Raw genomic sequence first — 12,491 nt, 5'->3', positions numbered from 1 at the left:
AGGATCTTCATATAGACCTCAAAGAGTAGTCAAAGAGAACGAAACAAAATAATCATACCTGATATTTATTGGGAAGTTCTGATATACCAAAACTGTTCTAAGAGTTGCACATTGATTTTTCTCATTAAATCTTTCCAGCAACACTGTGAAGCTATTACTCTCTTTTACAGATGTGGCAACGAGGAACAGAGTGGTGATATTACTTGTCCAAGGTCCCACCTCATTCTGCTTAGCTCAGGGCCTGTCCCCCAGGAAATGTCTCACCCTTATGATGGTAACTACAGTAGTTCTGACACATAGGTCCCACATACACACATCTCACTGGTTCTGGAATGAGGATGTGTCCCACAACTGATGTCCAAGGAATATGCCAGCCAGCAGGCAGAGGGGGAGTTAAGTGTCCTCACTGTCTGCTTCCAGTTGCTCAGATGGCTGAAATCCAGGCCTGATGGAATTTTACCAGATTGGATCCCTGATTATCACTTAAAGTGACTTCTAAAATGATGCCACATGGAAACAAAAGGTTATTGAGTGTTCAGAAGGCTATCATCAGCCAGGCAAAATAAAAATTGCTGAATTCATCCAAAGAACGCGAAGAACTTTGATCAAGTCACCAAAGAGACCGTGATGTGCAATTTTAGAAATAAAACATACTACTGTCAGTTTTTAAAGAGCACACCTGATATGCTTGCTTTTTTCACCAAGAAGTTATTAAATACTGTAGATATATTTTCCTTTAAAAAAAACCCTACAATTAATGGTGTCATAGAATCAAGTACACCCAAAACTGGTCACCATTCTTTAGGTTGTGAGCACCAGAGAACCCACTTCAGACTGACTTAAGTGAAAAAGGCATTTTATTGGCTCTTGGACACAGAAAACCTGAGAGTAGGCAGTTGGCTTCAGGCACAACTGGACTGGAGGATTCAGGCTATAGCACAAGCCCTGACCTCCCAGCCCCTAGCTCTGCCTTCTCTGCAAAGGCTCCATTCCCCGTGGAGGCAGGATGACTGCAGCAACTCCAGCCACCAACCCTCCCAGGTGTGAGGCTTCCATTCTTCTCAACATTTGGGACAAGTCCTAAGCCCAACTGCCAGGGACTGGAACGGGGCTGCATGACTAGCCCCTGGACAGTTCACCGGAGGCTCAGGGAATGGAATGCAGGCATTGGCCTGGCCTGGTCACTCTGGTCTCCTTGTAGTCAGGGGTAGACTCAACTCTACCCACTGCACAAGGCTGTGGTAGAGGAAGGAGGCTTCCCCTGAAGAAAATTGGGGGCTGACAGCCTAAGAAGGGGAAGTGGATGCTGGGTGACCCCCAAATTATAGCCATCTTTGGAAGATAATAATTGGTGATGAAAGGAAGGTTCAGAGAGGCAACCTGTACCCGATCATCCACCTGGCAGCTCAGGTGGCCCCAGAAAGGGAAAGTATCATTGTCAGACCACCTGTCAAAGTAGGAAGAGTCCTTGAAAGTCCCTGGTGTGGTAGGGATGAGAAGCTAGAGGCCCAGAGAGGGAGAATGACTGGTCCAAGGTCATAGAGCAGCCACCAGGTGGGGGTAAAACCAAAGCACAGATCGCAGGTATCTTGGTTCTCCATCCAGTGCTCCCTGCTGACCTTGTGAGGGCCCAAGGGGATTTCAGGAGGGGGGACTCCAGCTGGTTCATCGTTCTTGGAGGAGAAGCCCCATCAGCCTCTTTGGGGAAAGGGGTTTCTCCCAGCAGATGTAGTGGAGTGACTTTAACAACCCTCACCTCATCCCCACTGCACTGGGGCTCCCAGTGTGTCTCAGTTGTAAGGGAGTTGGGTAAGAGGAGCCCTAGATTCCCACAGGCCTTCCCAGTCGTTGGCAGTGCCAATCTGATGCCTTAATCTTGTATAAAATGCAAGCCCCGGACTTCCTAGGTGGCGCAGTAGCTAAGAATCCGCCTGCCCAGTGCAGGGGACACGGGTTCGATCCCTGCCCCAAGAAGATACCACATGCCGTGGAGCAATTAAGCCTGTGTGCCACAACTATTGAGCCTATGTGCCACAACGACTGAAGCCCACGCACTTGGAGCCCGTGCTCTGCAACAAGAGAGGCCACTGCAATGAGATGCCCGTGCACCACAAGGAAGAGTAGCCCCCGCTCGCCACAACTAGAGAAAGCCCATGTGCATCAACGAAGACCCAACACAGCCAATAAAATAAATAAATAAATTTATTAAAAAAAAAATGCAAGCCCCAGGCCAGCACCTTTACTTGCTCCAGCTACCCAGGCCTTCTGGAGATTTTGGAGCCACCACCACTGGCCAGGCTGGATCTTCCAGTGTCTTCCGGATCCTAAGAAGGGCCACATCTTCACCCAACCGGAGCCTAAGAAACCTGCAGTGTTTCCTCACCTTGTTTTCAAAGCTGGGACCCACGCAAGCAGGAACCCACCAGCTTGCTGTCTCTGGAAATTCTCTGTGGGAGGGGCTTGGGTGCAGCAGTCTGATTGGGGGTGGGAAGGAGGCCGCTCTTAAAGTTTCATTCGCACGTCATAAGCACATCATTTTATCCAGATGGTGCATCTTTTGGGTGGTACAGGGGCTTCTGATGGAGATTAGGAGGGGCTTAAACACACCAGCCCACCCCTTGGTGCCACCAATTTAAGTCAGAGGAACCATACCTAACTCAATGACAAGGTCCCAGTGGTGGAAATCCAGGCCCCTCAAATGGGGGGAAAGACATACGGGGTGAGGGCTGGATACATGTACAACATCTCCCCAGCATGTTAGGACTTTAAATAAGGATAACTGAGGACTTTAAACAAGCATTTTCGCTTAAAATGCTTTAAGTGAAGAAAGGAAATTTATGAGAAAATGTGAGGGGTAGGTGTGTATAAAGTTTATGGTGGTTAGGAGCATAGGATTTGGAGCCAGACTGCCTAGGTTCACATCTCGCTTTCACCTCTTACTTACCTTGGGCATTTTATTTAAACTCTCTGTGCCTCAACTTCTTCACCTGTAAAATGGGGCTGAATAGGGATAAGGTGAGGATTCCGCGAGATCTATCTAAAGCACTGAATGCACGTCCTGGCATACAATGAGTGCTCAAACGATGTTAGTCGTTAATCTTGTCAGTCTCCTGTGCAGGGACCTCGTTCCCACAGACTTTGTGGCTGCCAGGCCCCAGCCGGCCCCACCCCGGCTCAGGAAGCCAGCAGCCTGGCTGCGGCCAAGGCCCATTGTTCCTGCCTTCCTGCTCAGCCCGACTCCGGGAACCGGCGGAGCAGCTCCAGCCGGGCTGGGGGCGCATCCGGGCTGGGGGGCCGCCTCTGCCCCCCGTGTCGCGCTCAGCCAGGCCCCTCCCACCACGAGCGCTGGACAGGGGTTGGAGCACTGGATGCAAGTCCCAAGGCCTCGCTCCTACTCGCCCCAGTTTCCTCTCTGGAAAAATAAAAAACAGCGGAGGTGCCCATCTCACAGGGCCGCCTGAGGGTTCAACGAGATCACAAGTGCAGGAGGCCAAGCCCCGGGCCTGGCTTCCTGCCCTGAGCACGGCTGTCCTTGCAGGTACTGTCTCCTTGGGGTCGGTTTTGAGATCACTGCTCCCGTCAGAGGGCAAGGGGCACCGGTTCACCCCTAGTGTCCGGGCCTGAGTGGATTTCTTAGACCATGCTGCCTCTCCTCATCCCGCCCACTCAATGTCTCCCCGAGCAGAGGCAAAAGTGGGCGAAAGGGAGGCCGGGCAGCTTTCCCAGGCTGGCAGCTGGAAGAGATAGGATCTGGAGTCCTTGCATCCTGGCTCTGCTATGGAATTGCTGTGTGACCTTGGGCAAGGCCTTCCCCTCTCTGTGCTCCAGTTTCCCTCCTCGAATGGCTGTAGGACCCTGGTTGTACCACTGGCTGGCTGGGTTACTGTGGGAAAGTTGAGGCCTCCAGGATTCAGTTTGTCCTATCTGCCAAATGCCCTGCACACCTAGATTAACGAGATAACTCCTGATCTCAGGAAGTTTCTTTCTTGTCTTTCTCCTGCTGTCTCCCCATTTCTCTGCTGAGAGGAAGCTGTGCTACCACACTGGGTCTGGCCATGTGAGGGTTCTGGAAGAGTACATCCAAGCCTTATTGGTGTGTCTCTCTGTGCTGGTAGGACCAGGATCCGTTTTTTTTGTTCTTTTGTTTTTTAGTGGAATGCATTTTTTTAGTTAATTAATTAATTTATTTTTTGGCTGCGTTGGGTCTTCATTGCTGCACACCGGCTTTCTCTGGTTGCAGCGAGGGGGGGGCTACTCTTCTTTGTGGTGCACGGGCTTCTCATTGCGGTGGCTTCTCTTGTAGTAGAGCACGGACTCTAGGCTCTCTGGCTTCAGTAGTTGTGGATGGTGGGCTCTAGAGCACAGGCTCAGTAGTTGTGGCACACAGGCTTAGTTGCTCTGCAGTGTGTAGGATCTTCCCGGACCAGGGATTGAACCCTGAGTTGTCCTCTGCATTGGCAGGCAGATTCTTAGCCACTGAGCCATCAGGGAAGTCCCCAGAATCCAGTTTTTGATAAGCTTTCTCTCCACCCTCAGCCCAGGAAGCAGCGCGGGCCTCCGTGTCCACAGGTTGGCTTGGATGTGACATGTTCAACACACGGCAGCATGTTGAGTGACACTGTGCAGGTGCAAGCCTCCTGTCATCAGAGGGAGTTTGCTCAAGGTCTGAGGAGTGGGGAGCGAATGGGCTTACATCACATTGCAGCTTCAAAGCCTCACCCTATTTCAGAGTACCCTCCTGCTGCCTTCACCCTCCCAGGAGACTTCCCTGGAGGTTGCATACCTGCCAGCCGCTGTCATCACGCTGCTTCCTTTCTCCTGCTCCCCTCTTTTTGCTCCCCTGTCTTGTGGACTGCTACGGGAACCCCCAAATCTTCTCTTCCTGTTACACAGAACCACTGATCTGTTCCCAGTTTCGATGGGGGCAGTTGTGGGGGGTTGGATACCCCCATAATCTCCATCAGCTCCCCCCAAACCATCCCAGATAAACAAGGTCACCCTCAAAGAAATCTTAGGGATATTTTGTGCTTTGTAAGCACACACAGCCTTAAAATAAACCCCTTCCGACCCACCTCCCCCAAGCCCCATTTCGCCAAGCCCCTGCTCTCAAATTTGCCCACCTGAGTTCATCAAAGGGCTCAGAGGGCAAAGCGTCTTTCACTGAAAAGTATTTCCTTCTGTGGAAGGCTGCTGGGAGTATAAAGGCACATTTCCCCATGTTACTCGTGTATTTTAATTAATCTTCACTAAAATCTGCCAGTCAGGAAATGCTCTTCCGATTTTGCAGGAGAGGAACCTGGCTGGATTGATTGGAAGGCCTGCCTGGCATGACAGCCCCAGGCTCTGGGGTGTCAGATGTCTTTCTTCTCTTCAGGCCCCTCATCCCAGGTAGGTCCCAGCTGGGCTCCATGCAGCACCACCCCCACCTCCAGGACACAGCTTCTCCCTCTGCCCCTGCACAGGTGACCCCAACCTCCTGGCAGACATTCCAGAGGCCTAAGGTGGTCCTTAGTGTCATTCTCCATGTTACTTCCCAGGCTCTGCCCTCCAGGCATGTGGGTGGTTGGCACTTCCTGTCCCCTTGTGATCAAGTGGGGTCATATTTCCAGCCCTGGCCAATGAGGTGTGAGTAGAAGTCACATGTGTCCCTTCACGCTGGAGCATTCAATTGCCAGGTGGAGACGCTCTTCCTCCACGGTGGCTTCTGATAACCTTTGAGGTGGTGGCTGCCCCATCGTCTGGGCCCTGGGGGGAGGTGACTGGAGAGCCCCACCAGCCCTCCATAGACGTGCCAGTGCATGAGAAATAACTTCATATTATTTGGGTTATTTGTTACTGCAGCACAACCTTGCCTACCTTGACTAGTACAGATCTCCAGAAAGCAAAACCAAGATGAAGCTGAGAAATGGCATGGAGGACGTTCTGTCTCTGGAGACCAGTCTTGTGTTCTTTTATGAGATGGTCCATCAGGTGCGGCCACAAAGGAGACAGAGGAAAGGCTCAGGGAAACAAAGTTTCTCTATGCACAGGTCCTAGAGACAGGAGACACACATGCCACACGTGGAAAAACACAGGGTGGTCAGGAAAGGGAGAGGAGAATGCTTAGGCCACAGTCTTTACTGGGGTTTCCATGGGAAAGACAAGATAGGTCAGGGTGAACAGTTTGGGATAGACTGGTCTGAATAATTTCGGTGGGCTATGGGCTGTAGGGGTCTCTAGATGCCAGGCCCCTGGCCTTGGGGTGATTAAGGCAGAGGAATATGGCCTCCTGGGGTGCACGGCCTGATAGAGGTCTGGCTCGGGATGTACAATGCCAAAATCCCAGGCTGGATACCTGTGGTGTCCAGCAGGAACCAGGTGACACTAAGTTGGCCCTTTGTTGGATCTTAACACATCTTGACATGAGTGGCTGAGACTGCTTGTTGCTTACCCAGTTACCCGTGTTCCCCTTTTCCTCTGAAACAGAGCCCCCATATTATCTGGCAATGTGCCCAGTCTCAAGTGCAACTGTATGGCCATGTGACTAAATACTTGCCACCTAAATAAGTTGAAGTCCACCTGGACTTGGTGGGCTTCTTATAGGGGCTGAGTCAGCTGGAGGTCCTTCTGCCTCCTCCTTCCTGCTGCCAGAAACACAGCTGTTGCTGCAGTCATCTTGGGTGGTGCAGTTGGTACACGGTGAGTGTGAAAATTGTGAAGACGGGGAAGATGTTTCAATATCTAATGAAGGTGTCACAAAATCTGTAAAAATCGACTATGCAGGAAGATGGGCCACAATTCCCATGTGGTTTTGTACCCAGCTAGCAAAGCCCTACTGTATCAAGTAAGTCACAGAAGGGGCTGGAAGAGATCTCTCTGGGTAGGCTGAAGGGACTGGGGACATTTCTCCAGCCCTGGAGAGGGCAGTTCTTTGGCAAAGCAACTCAAACAACTGGAGAAGCGGGGCACTGACTGTACATTCCAGGGCTCTCTTCACCTTCCTTCTCCTGCCCAAGCTGTACCAGGGCCCATGCACCCCCACCCCACATCCTTCCCTAGAAGCTGGATTTTGCCAGGCAAAGGTAGGGAGGGGGGTGTTCCCAGCTGGCTCTCCAAGCTGTCTTCAGAAGAGCAGCCAGGCCTCCCCAAGAAATGGGGCAGAGAGTTAGTGAGAGAAGCCCAGTGCAGGGAGATCCCAGACCTACAATGACTGCTCCTTAAGCCAGACAAATCTTCCCCACTGACTTAGGTTCTCCATCTATAAAATGGGATAATAATACTCACCCTGCCTCCCTCCCAGGGATGCTGAGGGGTCATTCTGCTGAGCTAGGAGGCGTGCAGGAGGCAGGGGAAAGGCAAGTGTGCAATCTGGAGGTGTGGAAACTGGTCCCAGTCACAGGAAGCAAAAAGCAGTGACATACGTCCTGGTGGTCACCAACCCTGACTCAGGTGTCTGATGGACCTGGCTCAACAGCGCAACCTGTCACTCACGCATCTTGTGATCCTGGACCTGAGCTTTCTCATCTGTAAACTGGGTGTTATTTCTACAGATAAAGATTGAAGCTAACAAATGTGAACCACCTGGTGCAGTGTCTCGTGCGTGGCAGCCCTCAGTAACCAGTGGGTCTTCAACAACCCATTCTTGGTCTTCGTGAATATTTGCATTCTTACTGGATGCCCTGTTTTCAAGCCACCTTTCCACGTCTGGTGAATGCCCCACCTAAGGACACTTCCAACAGACCAGCCTCAAATTACCAGCACGCTTTGCGGCAAGGGCTGGGCACAGGACCTAGACTCCTCCAATCACACGCCCCCAGTGCAGAGCTCTGAGGGCCTCCATGACCCAAGGAGGCAGGGACACACAGACCCACTTTGGCAGTGCCTACATCCCGTGTCTGGACAGGGACAGAGGTTCTGTAGGGACTGGCCAGGTCTGGGTGCCAGCGGGATGGGCTGCCATGTCAGTGCCTCACGGTGGGGGGCTGAGGGGTGATCTGGGCCATGAGACCTCCACACTGGGCTCTCTGACTCTCTCAGAGGTTGTGGGCTCCCCAGTAATCTTTAATACGTTTCTTTCCTGCTTAAGTAACCCACAGCCAGTTTCTGTTGATGGGCGATCACAAACCCCGGCTGACTCCCCTGCTCAGGCCCAAATGCTGACATCCTCCCCACCCCCCATCACCCGTGTGTATTTAGATGCTCCTCCTGTGCCTCTGGCCAAGAAGCTTGGCTGTAGCAACCAGCTCTCACCAGAAAATTACAGAGTTAGACCCAGGCCCAGACTAATGGGGGTGGCACAGCCACATTTATGGGAGAGCCACATCTGCAAGGGGAAAGCAGACAGATTCTGGGTTCAAATCCCAGTTCCATGGTTCACCACGTGTGATCAGGGGCCCACAGTACACCTCTCTGAGCCTCCGTTTCTTTATCTGTCACAACACCCCAATGGTCATTTTTTGTATGTTTTAGGGGTTTAAAGGATGTAAGGGATGGAAAGCCCCTTGCCCCATGCTTAGCTCACTGTAGGCATTCGATCTGAAAAGAAACTGGGTCAGGAAGGAGCAAGACAGTTCTCATGTTATAGTTCGCATCTCAACCACCTGGAGAGGTAAGTCAAATGCAGAGTTGGATGCAGCAAGCCTGGCTGTGCCCCTGGGATATGTATTTTCAGCAAATGTTCCCTGCGCAGAGGTCTCTCTTGCAGGTGGCTGTGGGGTCATTGCACTTGGAGAAATACAGGATCCAAGGGGAAGAACAGAGGAGGCGAAGGCCCAGATGGCTGGGCCACCACAGCAATGGGGCCTCTGAGGACCTTAGCTTCCTTCTGGCTGAAAGCTTCTACAGTGATGGTCTCAGGGAGAATCCAGCCTGGATTTGTGTTCCAGAAAGGATGCGGGTAATTTGTTTGTTTGATCTTTGATCACATTTAGGACAGTAATGGATACATTTTTCTCACTTGGATAATGCAAAATCCAATAATGTGGATATTATAATAGTTCAGATTTATCTGGCTCTTCCCATGAGCCCTGAATAATGTGAGTACTCTGTCTGTGCTAATAAATACAAAGTGAAATCATTCTCCCCATCTCACAGGTGAGGAAACTGAAGCCCAGAGAGGTAAAGGGACCTGCCCAAGGTCACGTGGCCCTAAGTGCAGGGATTTAAGCCCAGGCAGGCTGGGATTCCATAGCCATACAACATGCCGTGCCCCCTTTAGGATGTCAGTTTAGGGTACTATAAGGGCATTATAGATTGGGGTCTCTGGCAGGTGCCTGTGCTTCCAAGCAAGGGCCTGGGGTCCTGGGCAGGACTAAGTGGGGTGAAGTGTGAGGGAGTCAGCACCCTGGGCCTGTGACTCACCAGGGCCCTGGGCCACCAGCTGAGAAATCCATGACTCAGCTGTGTGGGGATGGGAAAGACTCCCGCAGTCCCCATGGCTCCATTCAGCTCACAGCCAAGGCCTGCTCACACTCTTGGGCTGCGTGGCCTTGGGCAAGGTGCTCCATTCTCTGAATCGGGGGGGGGGGGCTAGAAACAATGTGAGACCGGGTTCTACCCCATGCGCATCAGGGCACCCAGCATGCAGACAGAGCACTTCCTGTTATCATTCAGTGGTACTGATGCAGCTGTGGTGACATAACCTGGGTTTTCTACATCATCCCAATTCCATGCAGATGGCAGAAGTGCGCACCTGGTGCTTCTCTCTACCCAGCAGCCATTCCTCCTTCTTCCATGAAAAGCGTCCCCGTTTTCACTTGAACCAGGTGCCTTTGTTTCTGTATTATAGCTGGATTCATTCCAGGAGGAAGTTGGAAACTTACATTTATTGAGTGCCAGCTATGTCCTAGGCACTACACATGATTCATTTAATCCTCAGGACAAACCCGTAAAGCAGGTACCAACACTCCATTTGTAGATGTGGAAACCAAAGCTCAGAGAGCTTTAGTAACTTGTGCAACATCACAGATCTGGGACACGGATCTGATGCCCCAGCCCAGCACATATTTTAAATGAGTTAGCCATTACGTTTATAACTATGATTGACTTTTCTAGGAGTGGCATTCACTCACTCAATAGATACTTACTGAGAGCCTACTATGTGCCAGGCATGGTACTAGGCCCTATGGATAAAAACCCCACAGACAAGTCCCTGCCCTCAGGGAGTGCCCATTCCAGATGGCACAGAGCTTTCATCTCACAGGCCAAATCCAGGTGGCACTAGCTACCTATGACATTATTGTGAGAGAATTCTGAGTTGCCTCTGGGCTCAGCAGGAAGGGGTATAGTGGCTGATTACTCAGATCTGCGAAGGGTGCTGTTAGAGAGTTTCTGAGTATATGGCACGTATTGGATACCCATGGTTTAAATTTTTGAAGATTGTTCATACAAATGTATAACAGAACGGAAACATATCCTGGTCATAGCACAGGTTCCAGTTTTCATTTTGAAAATAACCACTGTAGATCTAATAACTGGGCTCTACTCTCAAGGAGCTTAGGGTTTAATTGGTAGCCTAAGGACACATGAATAATACAAGATGATCACTATCAAAGAACAGCACGGAACAGCACAGTCTGATCCAGAGCTCAGAGGCAGGACAGGCCACACGGATGGGGGTGACCAGGCAGGCTTCCTGGAAGAGGAGCTCAGTGGATTTGGCTAGGTGGAGTGGGGGCAGGGGAAAGGCATTCCAGGAGAAGCAGCAGCACAGGCAAAGGTATGGAAGTGTGAGGTGGGAGTGGAGAGGATTGTGGCTTGGCTGGGGCAGAAGCGCTGGGGGAACAAGGTTGAAATGGTAATGATGGGGCTGGACCGTGGAGTCTCAGTGTCAGGCCCAGGAATTTAGTCTTTTTTTTTTTTTTTAATTTAATTTATTTATTTATTATTTGGGGGGGGAGGGGTACACCAAGTTCAATCATCTGTTTTTATACACATATCCCCGAGGAATTTAGTCTTGATCCTGACCCTCCCTCCCACCCTCCCCCTTCAGCAGAGAGCCCCTGAAAACTTCGAGCAAGGCGTGCCAAAGAAAAGTACTTCCTGTTGGCTGGAATAGGGGATAAGTCAGAGCTGGAGGTGGCTATAACACCAGGGCATGGAGTGAGTGCCCCTGCATGTAGGTGGGGGTGAGGGGACATGAGTTCTAGTCCCAGATCTGTGCTGATGTGCTGTGTGACCATAGGCAAGTACCTTAAACTTCTGGGCTGGCGTCTTCCTCCATCTTCTCAAAAAGGCCCCTTTTAGACCTTGACTGAGTGAACTGAGGTATGTGTGTGGGTGGAGATGGGGGTGTCACTTGGTTCAGTTAGGGTCTCTATTTTCTACTTTTCTTTGGCGTTGAAGACCTGACCTAAGGTGGGTCTGTCACCTACCGTTTACCACACGCTTCAGGACCCTATGGCTCAGCCCTCAGGTGTGTCCACATCTCAGCTTCAAGTGCATTTGTCTCACAAAAGAGAAAACTGGACCTTGGAGCCACTCTGCAGCTGTGTCCCTTGAGAGAGGGACTTTGCCTCTCACCTGCTGCACAGGGATGGCAGGAGCTACTGAGATAATGACGGAGAAGCACCTGGGGCGGGGTCTCGTGCTCTGCAGGCTCTGAGGGTTCTATTGGCCACCGGCTTCCTGGTTGTTGTTCCTGTTTCTTGCTATTGCCTCTGGTGTGGGGCTCTTGGCTGTAAGCCTCGGAGGCTGGCAGTGTCTCTTGCACGGGCTGAATGCCAGCTGGGCCCTGGTCAGGATCTGACGCCCAAGGCTAGTGCCCCTCTTCCCAGGCTCGTCACGGGGACCGTGAGGTAGGCCGGCTGCTCGGCCTGCCGAGCAGCCCCGCCCTGGGCGGCTGTCCTGCGTCACTCCTCCCGGGACTGCCCAGCACACGGGGCCGCCCCTCCCCAGGCACCCGGTGTGACAGGCACCTCTGTACAACCAAAACCACCAGGACCCCAACTAAATTCCTCTCCCTTTTCTGTTTAATTTTTATTTGGGGGGTGGGGGGGATAGTCAAATACGTTAATTTTTTTCAAAATTTAAAAGGCACCAGAAAGTGTGCCATTAAAAACTCCCCTCCCACCTCAGCACACAGCCCCCTAGTTCTCCTTTCTGGAGACAACCCATCTGAATTCCTTTTAAAAACTACCTTAATTTGATCCCCCTTACAAAAATCATAAACATTCAAAGCAAAAACTAACTTCAAAACAAAAAGAAACAAAACCCCACCACCTTGAAACAGACACAAAACCAAAATCCCACCATCCGGATTTCCAGTGTTTTAGGATATGCCCTCCCAGACTGTTTTCACTGCATGTTCACTTTTCAAAAAAACGAAAAACATGGTTATCACAATATTGAGTTTTCAATATCTTGCTGGAACATGTCCTCATGGCTTCTTTCTTAAGTAGGAACCCAGCTTTGTGATCTTCCACAGACGCTGCCTTATTTAACTGACCCTAGCTATGGGCATTTTGAGATTTCTAGATTTCCCTATTATAAGACACAGTGATGGGACCTGAGAC

This window comes from Hippopotamus amphibius, chromosome 12 (genome assembly GCF_030028045.1).
Source record: "Hippopotamus amphibius kiboko isolate mHipAmp2 chromosome 12, mHipAmp2.hap2, whole genome shotgun sequence".
Classification (NCBI taxonomy): Eukaryota; Metazoa; Chordata; class Mammalia; order Artiodactyla; family Hippopotamidae; genus Hippopotamus; species Hippopotamus amphibius.
Note: the sequence above shows the minus strand (reverse complement) of the source record.